The sequence below is a fragment of the Dipodomys spectabilis genome, unplaced genomic scaffold (genome assembly GCF_019054845.1).
Source record: "Dipodomys spectabilis isolate Male_0828 unplaced genomic scaffold, ASM1905484v1 ptg000054l, whole genome shotgun sequence".
NCBI lineage: Eukaryota > Metazoa > Chordata > Mammalia > Rodentia > Heteromyidae > Dipodomys > Dipodomys spectabilis.
Window position 1 is genome coordinate 28445711 of NW_024870731.1, and position 15244 is coordinate 28460954.

The following is a 15244-nucleotide window of genomic DNA, read 5'->3' on the forward strand; positions in this document are numbered from 1 at the left end:
GATACATTTACTCACTCAGTTCCCAAGAATTTTCTTTTATTTCCATTTGATGGCTGAAGAAATTGGAAGTTTTTGAGAAAATTAAGAAACATACTCTAATTCATATATTAAGTGCCATAATCAGGTTGTTCCTAACTTTAAGTGACCCTGTACTATGTTTTATACAGGATCAAAATGCTTGGAGCCACAGGGTACCCATTCAACACAGCTTTGCCTTGTGGGGCTCGGACATATCAATATCTTTTTCTTGTACCTTTGATAGTGTTCAATGAAGGAGTGGGTATATTGTAGCTCCTAGTAAAAAGTAGTAAAATTTCAAGGATTTTTTTCTATATTTGTTGTTACTCTAGTGAAAGCCTGACACCCAGTTTAGAATGAACATTAGCTCTCCTAGCTGTGTTTGCAGAAGTAATAGCAAAATGATGCCCTATTCATGTCTCGGAGATAGTAATATCTACTATTCATTATGAACTCACTGATGATATGCTGATAAAATTACTAGATGTGAACATTCTTATTCTGTGCTTCTCATTATAGAAGAAGTCAATTCAAGCAGCTCCCAATATATTTTATTTTTTAATATGATAACACACACACTCTTTTGGTTGTTAGTGAATATATGCAATTTATCTACCAGAGCAGGTTACATTTCTTATTCACTTGCTTTTATTCCTTTCTCATTCATATGGCAGAGAGAAAGAATTTTAATCACCGAAGGAGCATTTGTGTAATAAATGTAATCTGTGTCCTTCCATCAGTGAGAAACATGCAGGAATGGTCTGTGCACTCTTAATGCCTGATTCTAAATAGGAACTCCAAGTTGCACAGAAGCTTCAAGGAATTGTTTGTATGCCTAAAGACCTACAGATGCCTCATGGGATACACTGCAAAATATTCCAATAGAAAGAATTTTCCTTACGAGTAACATGTTCTGTGTCCCTTTCTCCTCTTTGGGACTAGGTAATGACATTATATAATACAACCATACTGTTTCACTTCTCATTCCCACCTGAACATCAGTCAGGTTCACTGGGCTTTTCAAAATTTAACACTAATTTTTTATTCAAGATGTTCTTTTCTTTTTTCTTTTTCTTTTTTGCTGGTTTTCTGGTGCTTAACTGGAGATAAGAGTCTCATGGACTTTCCTGCCCAAGCTGGCTTTGAACCACAATCCTCAGATCTCAGCTTCCTGAGTAGCTAGGGTTATAGGTATGAGCCACCAGTTCCCAGCTAAGAACTTCCTTTTTTGAGGGGGTAAAGAATTGAACTCAGGGCCTCTTGTAAGTATAGTCCATCTTGTTCTAATGACTTTTGAGGTAGGGTTTGCTTTTTGCCCAGGCCAGCCTAGGCTGTGATCCTTCTACTTGTGCTTCACAATGTCGCTGAGCATAACAAGCAACCATCACTGCCCTGTTACTTTGCTTCCCCCTTAGCTATGATAATAGGCACATACTACCATGCACACACCACTGAGTGAATTGTAGTCTTACAAACTTTTCTGGGCTGGTCACTAACCAAGTTCCCTTGATCTCTGCCTCGTAGCTAGGATTCTATGTGGGGAATCCAGCTTATTCAAGGATTTAAAAGCATAATACACAGCAAAAATTGAAGTCTTCATTGCAGCTTAAATTGAATAGTAATTAATTTTGAACTTAGTAAATAGCACATACTCTTTTAAAATTTTATCTTTGCAATAGTCCTGTGATACAGGTGTTATTATTATGCTATTTGGAAAAAGGTTTAAAGAATATAAATACTTTGCTGAAGGCCATATGATTATAGCAATGTTTATTATAGTTTTCATAAGTTTTATAATTTCTATACTTTATTTAGTCACTACTATTTAGACTGGCTATATATAGACTTGATCTTATAGGTTAACCCAAATGCTTTATACTTAGGTTTTCTATTATGTCTTTGAAAGCTTTCCATATTACATCACTGGAACTAAAAGAAGGATCAAGTTAACATTGTGACATCTGAGTCAGCAGCAACCAGTTCCGCGTAGACAGAATCTTCTGGTTGTTCATCTTTTTGTTTTGATGGTTTAGACAAACACAGAAAACATTCACATATATGCTAATAGTTCATTTCTATATTCATTGTGCTCTGATATTGTAAATGAAAAGTTTGTTTTTAATTAATTACCAAGGGTAGAATAAGTAAATGTTCTTTTCCTTTATATGATAACAAAAATATTTGGCTTGAGAATGTTGTAATGCTTCAAGTCTCACATCTAAAAAGCCTTTTCATACTAAATCAATCAAGAATCATTTAAAATTATTTATAAATCTCACATGAACATGAGGATGCAGAGGGCTAATATTTATATATGCATTTTTATCTCATGGGACTTCTGGTCTGCATGAAGCATGTCTGAAATGCTAATAATTTTCATTGAATAGTGGTAACAGTCTTGAAATTCTGAACTAGTGGTATTTTATCAAGGCTCTACAAAGTCAAAGAATTTTTCAGGCTGAAGCTGCTGGAAAGTAACAGTGTGCAGTTGATTCCTAGACTGTGTAACTCTACATACTAGATTTTCCCCCCATGCTTTATCTTATTTATTCTTTAACAATATTTGTATGTGTGTTACTATCACAATTATACTGATGAAAAGAAATGCCTCTAGGCTCTTCTTGGCAGAAAATATTTTTATTATATTTTTATTGTAAAGATACTGTACAGAGTGGTTACAGTTACATGAGTAAGGTAATGAGTACATTTCTTCTTGAGCATTGTTAACCCCTCTTTTGTTTTTCTCCAGCCATCTCTTCCCTCCCTGCCTCTCCAACATCTCCTTCTCCCACCCCCAAGTTGTAGAGTTCATTTGTCTTGTACATCTCATTGTTACAATGGGTCAGCCTGTATCTCTGGTTCAGCATTTTGTTATTTCCCTTCCCCTTCCCAAATTAGAAAAATGTATATACAAGATGCAAGATACAAGGGTATCAGAATCAAATACAGTGAAACCAGAGGTTATACCATGGAGGAAGAACATACAAAAGAAATAAATCACACGGTACATTATAAGTACATTAAAAACAACAGCAACAAAGACAAAACCTCTGTACCAGACTGTTTTTTATCATGTTTCCAAAACATGGACGGAGGTATTTTTAGGTTTAAAAATAATCGGGGGGGGGGGCTGGGAAGGTAGCTCAGCGGTAGAGTGCATACCTTGCAAGCATGAGGCCCTGGGTTCATTCCTCAGCACCACATAAACAGAAAAAGCCGGAAGTGGTGCTGTGGCTCAAGTGGTAGAGCGCTAGCCTTGAGCTGAAGAGCTGAGGGACAGCGCCCAGGCCCAGAGTTCAGGCCCCATGACTGGCAAAAAACAAAAAACAAAAATAATCTGAGGGAACAACAGGTGGTACAAAAGCCAGTCAGGTTTCTTTTTTTAAAAAAAGTTTTTTTATTGTAAAAATACTGTATAGAGGGGTTACAGTTAGATGAGCAAGGTAATGAGTACATTTCCTATCAAGCATTGTTGCCTCTTCCTTTGTTTTTCCCCTACCATCATTCCTTCCCAGCTCCACAAGTCCCCCTCTTCCCTCAAATTGTAAAGTTCGTTTCTCAACATAGTGTCTTGTACATCTCATTGTTACAATGGATCAACCTGTATCCCTATTTAAACATTTGGATTTCTCAGAGCCTTTACTTAGCATTTCAGTTCACAGACGGAGTCTGTATTGTAGCAGTCTTTCAAGATCCCAAAGTCTAATATACATATCATTTCTTTCCTTCAAGCAAGCATGGGATCTGCAAAACTCAATGAGCTACCACCCTTGTGATTAGGCTACATTGTATAGTAAAAAGATAACCATGACAATTCCCCAAATCTTGAGTGCATGATACTTGGGAGTACAGAATACCCTTTTCAGGCATTGCTCAGACTTTGGGTATTTGTTTGCCAATAGGGAGGCAAGAAGTTGATTTTGTTTTTAGTTAATCAAGAAAGTTCCTGAATTACACACAAAAACTCATTAATAGTAAGATTCTTCTTGCTGATTTATTTTTTCGGGTACCAAGGCCAGAATTCAAGGCCTTCCCTTCTTCTCTCAACTTCCTCATAGCTAGTGCTTTAACCCTTGAGCCATATATCCACCCATACTTTTTGCTGGATAGTTAGAGCTTAAGTCTTACAAACTTTTCTGGCTGGCTTGGAACCTTAGTCTCAGCTTCCTAAGTAGCTAGGATTATAAGCATGAGTTACTTGGCACTCTGCTCTTCCTGCTGATTTTGAAAAACAGTCAGCCTAATGTGATTACCTATGGAGAAGGCCACCTCCACTTGCTGATGCCTTCAGTTCTGTATCACAAAGAAACTTAATTATGTCAACAAACATGTAAGCTTTGAGGGATCCCTCTAGTTTAGAAAAGAACAGAAATCTGTCAATGCCAGGAATTCATCCTGTGAGAATGTAGGAAGAGAACCATATCACCTAGCTTCAATTCCTGAGCCATGGGACTGGTGCACTGTTGCTAACTGCTAGGTTTGTGATAATATGCAGGTTAGAAAACTCTTACAGAATGGTCAAGAAAATTTTTCTTTATTCCCTTGTCATTGGGGTCTTATACTCTTACTTGGATGTTTTTCCTTAAAGTTGGTACTCTACCACTTAAGTCATGCTTCCATTTCTAGCTTTTTGCTAGCTAACTGGAGATAAGAATCTCAAAGATTTGTCTGCCTGGGCTGGCTCCAAACCACAACCCTCAGAGCTCAACTTGCAGATTAGTTAGTACTATAGGCATGGGCCACCAGCATCTGCTCTTTTTCTTTTCCTTTCTCTTCCCTTCCGTTCCCTTCCATTCCCTTCCCTTCCCTTCTCTTCCCTTCCCTTCCCTTCCCTTCCTTCCCTCCCTTCTCTCTCCTTCCTTCCTTCCTTCCTTCCTTCCCCCTCCATCTCTTCCTCCCTCCCCCCTCCTCTCTCTCTCTCTCTCTCTTTTTTTAGTCAGAGTCTCACTATGTAGCCCAAAGCTTCCCTCAAATTTTGATCCTCAGTCTCCTGATGACTGGGGTTTCAGGTGTGCACCATTGTGCCTGCTAGGTTTGTTGTTGCTTTTCTGATATGAACATAATGAATGATTAGGAATAGGGGTAATTGTTAGATATAGCATTTGTTGCCAGGAATGGACAGATTTGTTATCAAGAGGAGAATTGAATGCATGCTCCTTTAATGGACTTATATTTGGTATGAGATGAAGATTAAAGCTGATGAATAAGAAGGCAAGACCAGGCTTTAAAAAACCTAATGGCAATGCTGAGCCAATGTGATGGTTAATTTAATGTTAATTTAATGGCCTATACAGTGTGCAGACATTCAGCTCAACATTGTTCTTTAGTGTCTATAAGAGTGATTCTGTATGAGAGTGGTATTTCAATCAGTAGACTGAATAAAGCGATTGCCTACCCGAGTGTGAACAAGCCTTACCCAATTTATTGAAGGCCCAAGGTGGATAAAAGACTGACCCAAGAAAGAATTTTCCACCAGGTGTGGTGGCACAGTCCTGTAATCCCAGTTACTTGACAGGCAGGAGAACTTTGAGTTTGAGTCAGCCTAGGCAACCTAACCAGCTGTAACAACCAAACAACCAAACAGAACTCCTCTTTGTCAGACTGATTCTGAGCTGGAATGTTAGCCCTTTTGTGGACTTGAGCTTGTCTTAGAACAATAACATTGTCTCTCATACATCTAGCATTCCTAGCATTCTGATGGCAGATGTTGGGTTTTGCAACATTTATACTCACAAGACAATTCTTATAATATGTATATATGCACATAAATATGTCCATGTATGTGTGTATATGTGAGTGTATGTGTTCTTATTTACTTCGTTGTAGCAGAACCCAGATATAGAGAGCTGAGTTTCCAGTGACAAAGAGTGGTAGGAACCATGGGACCTGGAGAAATAGATGGGCTACTCAGACAATCTTTCCAGTGACATTTATACTGAGGAGTCATTATGGTATCATTACAGAAACATTACAGTTCAAGGCACTTCTTTTCTCAGCTTGACTGATTCTACAGTTCAAACTGTCAGCATCCAAAAGTCAATGAATGACATCTTATAAAAAACAATGAAGGAACCCAATTGCCAACAACTTATGAAGTGTCAGATGAACAATCATTTTCGTGTACATGATTGGGCCATCCTCTTACATAAAAAAGCCTTATTTATGATGGCATATATATATATATATATAGATAAATAGATATGACATACATATATATGTGCATATCTATATCTATTTACATATATATGTATGTATACATACCTGTCTCTCTCAGTTATGTGGAGATAAAGAGAAGAAAGGGGAAGGGCACATATCAGATAACTCCTAGGTGTCTGCCTTGCTAACAGGAGTGATGGTATCCATCACTGAGAAAATAATTCAGGATTTGCAGAGAAATATCATTAGTTAAATGTACTGAATTTGAGATGTCTTTGTGATCTAAAAAGGGGTTATCAAAAAAGCAATTAAATAGGTAGTTACCTCTAGGCTAGACACAGACATAAGAGGATCCACTTGCATAAAATATTGAACCTGTGATCACAAATAAAATCATCCTGGAAGGGGCCCAAATTGAGAAGAACTAGGATCTTAGAAGAACTCCTTCGGCTAATGGGCTGATGGAAGAAGAAAAGCCTGAAGAAGTGTCAAGAGCCTTTTGTAGAAGTGTGAGAAGATAGACTTTGAGCTGCTACTTGAAGAATAATTAGGCTCCAACTGTAGAAATCAGTAGGGAGGACATTCAAAGATTGAGGGAAGATAATGAGCTAAATCATTCAGGACAAAGTGAGCAAGGCAGGTAAAAGCAAGAGCAAGGTGCATAAATTTGATGGCTGAGGCTGAGATGAAGACAGGACTAAAAGAGGATGTGGTTATCATCTGATACTCTGTCTAGAATATTACTATAAAAATCACTATCAAGTAAGCAGACCCATTGTTTTTAAACTTTATAAGCCAGCTGTGAGAGTTGTGGACATCAGACCTGTTTAATACCTGTAGGTCTCTTGCTTGTTTGTTTTGTTTTGTTTTTATCTTTTTATGCATGGCTAACAGAATACCTTCAGGTATGAATGTTTGTAATTTTTAGTCATACATATGAATCAGTATTATTTTTATCTCAGTGCAAACAGGTGTTTTCTCTGTGTTCTGAGCCTGGTTTTGTTTATCCATCATGAATCTGGGGCTGAAAACTCATTTTGCCCAGAAAGATCAGGCAGGAACTGTGACCAGGCCTGGTAAATAGGATACAGGAGAATCAAGGAGCGGTGGTATTTGTGGCCAATGGGAGAGTGTGCTTGTCTTAAAAAAAAAAAATTCAAGCCAGGTGCCAGTGGCTCACGCCTGTAATCCTAGCTACTCAGAAGACTAAGATCTGAGGATTGTGGTTCAAAGCCAGCCCTGGCAGGAAAGTCCATGAAACTCTTCTCTCCAATAAACCATCAGAAAACCGGAAGTGGTGCTGTGGCTCAAGTGGTAGAGTGCTCGCCTTGAGCTGAAGAGCTGAGGGACAGCTCCAAGGCCCGGAGTTCAAGCCACATGATCGACAAAAAAATAAATGAATAAATAAATAAAAATAATAATTCAAGTTGAACTTAAAAAATAAAGCACTGGACTATGCAAACCTTCCAGAATTTATATGTGGATTGTTGTCATCCAAAGGACATCTGCTTATGGGCAGTAGACTAGATTTTCCATGACTTTAATGAAGGAGGCTGTTGAAAATTAAAAGTATGAAGTGTATGACTATGCCAAAATGCTATAGAACTAGGGAAGGTATTATAATACTCCCCTCAAGACCAAGGTAGACTAATCACTGAGGAGAACTGAGAGGAGAAGGTTCAAAGGGACAGTTTAAAAGGGTTCTGAATATGTCCATCATGGTGGTCTGGATGATAACAAGGTCTCAGTCCACTGGCATTACTGAGCAGACACAGAGTGAAAGTGACTGGGTAGTTTTTCAGCCACCTTCTAGGATTTACAAATGTCTGAGGCTCAGGAAAGCCCCTTTATCAATCTTGATATCAGTACCCTGGGAACACTGGGGAGTTCCCAACATCAGTCAAGAATTAAGTTGTCATTTCATTTTTTAGTTTTTATTTTTGTCAGTCAGGGAGCTTGAATTCTGGGCCTGGGTTCTGACCCTCAGCTCTTCAGCTCAAGGCTAGTGTTCTACCATTTGAGCCACAATGCCACCTCCAGTTTTCTGGTGGTTTATTGGAAATAGGAGTCTCACTTTCCTGCACAAGCTGGCTTTGAACCACGATCCTCAGATCTCAGTCTCCTTTAGTAGTTAGGATTACATGTGTGAGCCATTGGCACCCAGCCTAAAGTTGTCATTTCTGCAATAATAAAGCATAAAGGAAGGATACCTTTACTCACTCAAGTTTGAGGTTCAGAATTTGGATTTGCCAGGTACCTGGTGGAGTTTTGCTGACATAGTGTCTGGAAATTAAATGGGCTCACTTGAAGCTGGTGATCAACCACTCAACTACTGTGGGCTCCCCCAGTCTTTCAGGACTAAAATGCTACAACTGGAGATGTCCCAAGCAAAATGGAGTGGACTGGACGACTCTGTCAGTGCCCGAGAAAGTTGCTGTTATGGATTGAGTGTAAAGCAGCCTCTCTAGACTCCCATGATGAGTACTTGGTCCCCAGTTGCTGGGTTTATATCAGAAGCTGGTAGACACTTCAGGAAGATGGGCCTAGCTAGAGGAAGTAGATCAACATGGGACTGCCTTTAAGGTTGTACCTGGGTCCTGGCCTCATTCTCTCTACTTCTTTGACTTTGTTGCTTGTTTGTATGTTGAGATAGGGTCTCACCACATAGCCTAAGCTGACCTAATGGCTGTGATGCTTCTCCCTCAGCCTCCTGGATACTGAGATCACAAGTGTGAGCCACCATCCCCTGTTCCCTCTGTCTTCCACGAGGTGGTTGGCCTATGCTACATTGCCTCACCACATATCCTGAAGCAATAGAGCCAAAGACTGGATCTACAAGCCCAAATAAATCTTTCCTCTTTTTAAGTTGTTCTAGTCAGGAATCTTGTCATAGGGATGAAGAGGGCAGCTTATAAAGAGAGACAAAGAGAGACGGAGGTCTAGGCAGAGCTTGGCGCAGGATAAATCAATCTGCTTAGTGTTTGTAGGGCGAGTGGTCAAGGGAAGAGAATTCAAGTTGCACCCTGGCTCTGGTGAGAGATGTGGGGTTCTGTATTAGAATAAAGATGGTTAGAAAAGAGGGGCAATGCCCAGCAGAGGTTGTTATAGCCCTGGGCAGTTCTGTCATCAAGCAGAAGTCGTGAAATTACATAAAATCTTCACTGTGTGCTAGCTGATTTGGGGGAGCAACAGCTCATTAGCAATTGTAATCAAAGGCGGAGGTAACAATGCTTGATAGGAAATGTACTCATTACCTTGCTCTTGTAACTATAACCCCTCTGTACAGCATTTTTACAATAAAAATGTATTAAAATTGTAACCTCAATGAGAAATGATTTTTCATATTCAGTTCTATGAATTTACACCAACGTATTTATGAAAACCTGGACATGTCTGCCACCAGAATATCACAGTGGTCCTTAAAGATAACCTGCTTCATGGGACGTTTAGCAGTGTTTGGAGACAGTTATGGTTATTGCCTGGGGAAGACAACAACAATGCAGTTAAATATCACACTATGCACAAAATGGACCATTATCATGAAAATTATCTAGCCCTAAGTGTAGTCTTGAGCTATGTGAAACAGTCTGAGGAAGACATTGCCATTCTAGTTTAAAACATACATTCTAAGCTATATGAGGACGGAGGCTTTCGTAGAAAATATTTGTTAAATTCGCTTAAATAGGGATACAGGTGGACCCATTGCAACAATGAGATATACAAGTCGTTATGTTGAAAAAGAACTTTACAACTTTGGTGGGCGGGGAGGATTGGGTGGGTGGGGGGGAGAATGGGAAGGGATGGGAAGGGGAAACAAAGGAGGAGGCTACAATGCTTGATAAGAAATGTACTCATTATCTTGTCCATGTAATTGTAACCCATCTGTACAATATTTTCACAATAAAAAAAAGAAAGAAAAAAAGAAAATATTTGTTAAATTGGGGAGGGGAAGGGAAATAACAAAATGCTGAAATAAGGATACAGGATGACCTATTGTATCAAGACACTATGTTGAGAAACGAACTTTACAAATTTGGGAGCGGGAGGGAGGAGTTGGAGAGGTGGGAGGAAAGGGATGGTAGGGGAAAAACAAAGGAGGGGGTAACAATGCTCGATAGGAAATGGACTCATTACCTTGCTCATGTAACTGTAACCCCCTCTCTATAGTATCTTTACAATAAAAATATAAAATAAAATAAAAGGGCTGAAAAAAATATTTGTTAAATTATACAGACTCTGATTTCTAAAACCTACCATGTAATAGGTGCTCAATGATTGTTCAATGAACAAATAATAAAATTAATAGCTATCATGAATTGAGCTCTGTCCATGTGTTAGGTATTTAGTCTTTCATTTTATGTTTGTTCATAACAACCCTCAGAGTTAGGGCTATTATTATTGGTTTGATTTCCAAGTGAAATAGACAGGAATTAGAGAGGTTAGTCATTTACTAGTTTTAAAAAAAGGGAACTGGCACAGGAACACTTGCTTACTTAACTCTAATATTCATTTTATTAATTGTAACACTGAACCATCTCTGTTGTAACATAGATTCAAATTGTGTTGGCTATAATCAAATTTCCAATTATTCAAATGCTTGGGGGGGGGAGGACTTTATAAGCTTCATAAACTATCTTCCTTCCTTCTTTTTTTCTTTTTCTTCTTTTTTTGTTTATGGCCTCTTTCTAAAGTTCCTATTGCTGTATGTACATTGAATTTGTAAAGTACCATATTAGGCAGGAACATTCCATTTTTATAGCAAAATATTTTCAAATGTATTCCTAGGATTTATGAATTAATAACTCCAGCTGGATGGTGTGTTTGATATTATTTTAGCAGATAGGAAATCTTTGAAGGGATGCTTGATGCTTATAGTAAGCAAAGATTGCTACTTCTCATTTAAAAAAAATCTCATTCTATTATTTTTGGGAAAATATACCCCAGGAAATTTTCATTTTATTTATGGATTGTATTGTGCTCTCTGTAGCTTTATTCAGGAGGGGGAAAAGTAAGATGGGGAAAATTCAATAGCAATGTAGAGTAGGCTTTAAAGAACGTCTACTGTCGTTTACCACCATTTGGCTGTCTGATGGTTGATTGCTTTCTGAAAGCTCTAAAAACAGGAGATCAATATTTTGCAAAAGTCTATTTTAGCCTTGCGGGAAATTGTACCACGCTACAGTGCTACTACCAGCAGGTGGCTAGAAGAGACTAAACCTGCAGATAACTTGCAAAAGCCCTTCCATGTTTTCTATCATCTGACCCCAACCTGCCTTGCCCATTTTTTGTTGCCATGTATAGTCCTGTCTCATGAGATGATGTATCATTGACTTCATGTGCCCTAATGATTCACTTCATAGAATATTTAAACTTTTTGCTCTTGAATATCCAGTCTTCCAAGGTACAACCAGTTTGTTCTTCAAAACCAGAGTCAAGCACCATTTCAAATGTGAGGTCTTTCTCTAACCAGCAATCATTTTCTTGCTCACTCCTTCACTAAACCCTATGCTGGGTGTTCTTGACAAAGTAGCACATATGACAGATATGGTCCTGGAAGAATCTAAAAAGACTAACTACTGCCTTTTTGGCTTCCAAGCTGTGCTCTCTCTCTCTCTCTCTCTCTCTCTCTCTCTCTCTCTCTCTCTCTCTCTTCCCCCGCCCCCGTCTCTTTTTCATATTTGGTTATATTCTATTTCTTTGTATTTTACAACCTTTGTTATTTGATTAAAATAAGTAAATGACAAAAATAAAAAAGTAATGAAAAGAGTAATGAAAGTAATATTAAAATAAGTAAATCAGTCACAATAAAACTATTTAGAGCTGTGTGCCAGTGGCTCACACCTATAATCCTAGCTTCTCAGGAGGTTGAGATTTGAGGATTGTGGTTCAAAGACAGCCCAGGAAGGAATGTTCGTGAGACTCTTACTTCCAATTAACCACCAGGAAACCAGAAGTGGCACTGTGGCTCAAGTGGTAGAGTACTTGCCTTGAGCTGAAGAGCTGAGGGACAGCGCCCAGGCCCAGAGTTCAAGCCCCACAACTGACAAAACAAAACAAAACAATTTAGAAGAGCATCGGTCAACATTTATATCATAATTTGTGAACTTATTACAGTATAATATGAACTATTGGTATGTCTATGCATCTGTATTCTGATTTTAGTTCATATTCTGCTTCTCCTTCATCGATTTGACTTTGTGTTTGCAGCCTCATCCAATGTTTCCCACAAGGCAGATACTCAATAGACTTTGTATAAGATTATATGTTTTATGTATCCACTCAGAAGAGTTTAGTAAATAAATTGAAATAAATTGATAATCCTCAAGTCTTTTTTTAAAAAACACTGATTTCTTGATTCTCTTTAAAGTTGTTTCAAATTCATGTTTGTAAATCTTGAGATTTAGGTTAGTAAATCTTAGTTTATTAAAATGCCCCGGTATTAAACTCAGTTTATTCTATCTAGATCTATGTTCATGAATATGTGGCTATTAATGCTTGAAATACAGTCACACTAAATTGAGATGTGCTGTAATTTAAATCCCACAAATTATATAGACTTAAAAAATGTAAAATATCTAATTAGCACTCATTATATTGAGCACATACTTAAATGACAATTATTTTGAGTACTTTGGGTTCAAGAATTGTTTATTTTTACTTTGTTTTCTTGCTTTTTTAAACAACAAGAAGGTCTCACTATATAACACAGCCTGGCGTGAAACTCATGATCTTCAGTCTCCTAAATGCTGTAATTATAATCATGTACCAGTAGGCACTAAGCCAGCTATTGTCCGTGGTTGTGTGTGTGTGTGTGTGTGTGTGTGTGTGTGTGTGTGTGTATACTTAAGTCAGGCACTGGTGGCTCATGCCTATAATAGCTATTCAGAAAGTTGAGACCAAGAAATGTGTGGGGTTCCATCTCCAATTAACCAGAAGAATGCCAGACTGGAGGAGTGGGTCATGAGCAAGAAAGTTGAGAGTTTTAGTCTTTGAGGTTAAGCCCTGGTACTCACCCCCAAATAAATATGGCCACCCAAAAACTTTTGTCTGTGTGGCTTCTGTTATGTTTCTACTAGACCGTTACATTCTAGACTTTTTTTTTTTTTTTGCTTTTCCCTCCCTCTGGTTCTTTATTTTTGGGGCAACTCCTTGGAAGCTCCTATGTTCTTCTAATAATTGGAGTAAAATATTTTTCTATTGTCTTCCCCCATATCCAGTATAATCTTGAGTACGCCAGTGGATCTAGAAGTCATGGCGGGAAGAACACAGAGCTGCATTGTCTAGCTGTCTTTTCCCTTTTCTCTTTCAAGACTCCTCCTATCAGCAAGGGGTTCCTAGTTTCTCTCCTGGAAAGATCTAGTTTCCCATCATTTCTGTCTTTCCACAGAGCAATTGGCCTCTACCTCCTAGCCTGATCTTCAGGACAGAAGGGTTGCAAAGGCAGGGAAACCAACTTCTTCCAAGAGATGAAATGCAGTTTGATATTCCAAACTATCATGTTCTCCACAGCTCTATTTATTGATTGAATGAAAAATTTAAAACATTGAACTATAATTGGAGTTCATCTCATGAGAAATACACCTCAACCATATTCTCCTTTTTTATGGCTCAGATGCATGGAAGAAAATCATGTTACATTACTGTCTCTTTACTTTGAAGACTGGAGAGGATGCTTCAAAGAGCAAATATTGCAGTAAGCCTCACAAAGATGCAGGCTTTCTTGAACAACACTCAATAGGTATATATTAGTTTTATCAATGCAGCATAACTCCTTGAGTAAATCTAGCTATTTACAATTTTCCCAGAATTTGAGATCTCAAACATGAAGGATTCTAAGATGCTTTTCTCTCAGTGAAAGGATGGAATGAGAGGATTTCCCTTAAAGACGACCAGTTCCATATATCTCTTGCCTTTAGGGCTCCAGATTATACCCTTATAACAGCTTATTTGCAAATTTTCTTTCTTTCAATATTCAACTTATTATTGGATTTGAAGTGTAGATAGGTTGTCATTACCAAAGTTTTCTGGATTGATCCTACACATGCATATACACATACACACATCACATACATAACACGAGAAAGAGAAAAAGAAAGATACATACATACAACTATGTATGAAGATGACATAAGGAATCTAACTGAAAGCTTTTGGTCGGCAAGGTGTTGGGCGATAGGAAGGAGAAAGCAATTCAGAAGTTTATTCTGATCAAAATATATGTGTATCTGAACTATCATGGTGAAATCCCCAAAATATATGTGTATCTGAACTATCATGGTGAAATCCCTTGATACAATTGATACACACTAAAACAGTGAATGATAGGAAAGTAAAACAAGCTCTGCTGGGGGCCAGGTATTAGCAGAAGGGGAGATGGCTAATAAAGAGGATGAATGAAAATGAATATGGTCACAGTAGTTTATTTTTGTGTATGAAAACAGAACAATGAAGCCTGATGAAATTGTTTCAAGAAGGGGAGGAGTGGGGTAAGGGATAGAGGGGTAAGAGGATAGAGAGAATGATTGGTAGATGTATGCATTAGTATGAATGGCACAATGAACCCAGTACAATTAGTGTATGCTAATAAAAGAATCAAATTACTACCAAGAGACAGTTCCATTCTCTTTCATAAGGTGTCAGAATGGAGTTCATGGAAGGGAACTGTGCGTTGTGAATATAGTCTCTAGATTTTGCGGTGTTATTCACCATCTGTCTTCTCCAATCCCATGTATTATTCTTCCCATTTCCCCTTGGCGAATGTGACTGTTGTTATTTTCCCCAGAGTGACTTTAAATTGTGAATTACATCAGTTCATTACAGCCAAGCCAAACCACTTTTTAATTGCAGATCTCAAATGATCCCTCCCTCTCAATTAAAATAAAACACATAAAACACAGCCAACTGTTTTCCCCCCAATTCTTCCAAAATGAAGTATGTCCAAAATGTTTCCTTGTATCCTGATAGATTGAGTCATATTAAGATAGATAAACATTTGAAGTTTCTTACATTTTTTTTTACTGTTTCTGAAAAATGTTGAGATTTTAGTGCCTGTCAGGATGCATATATCTCT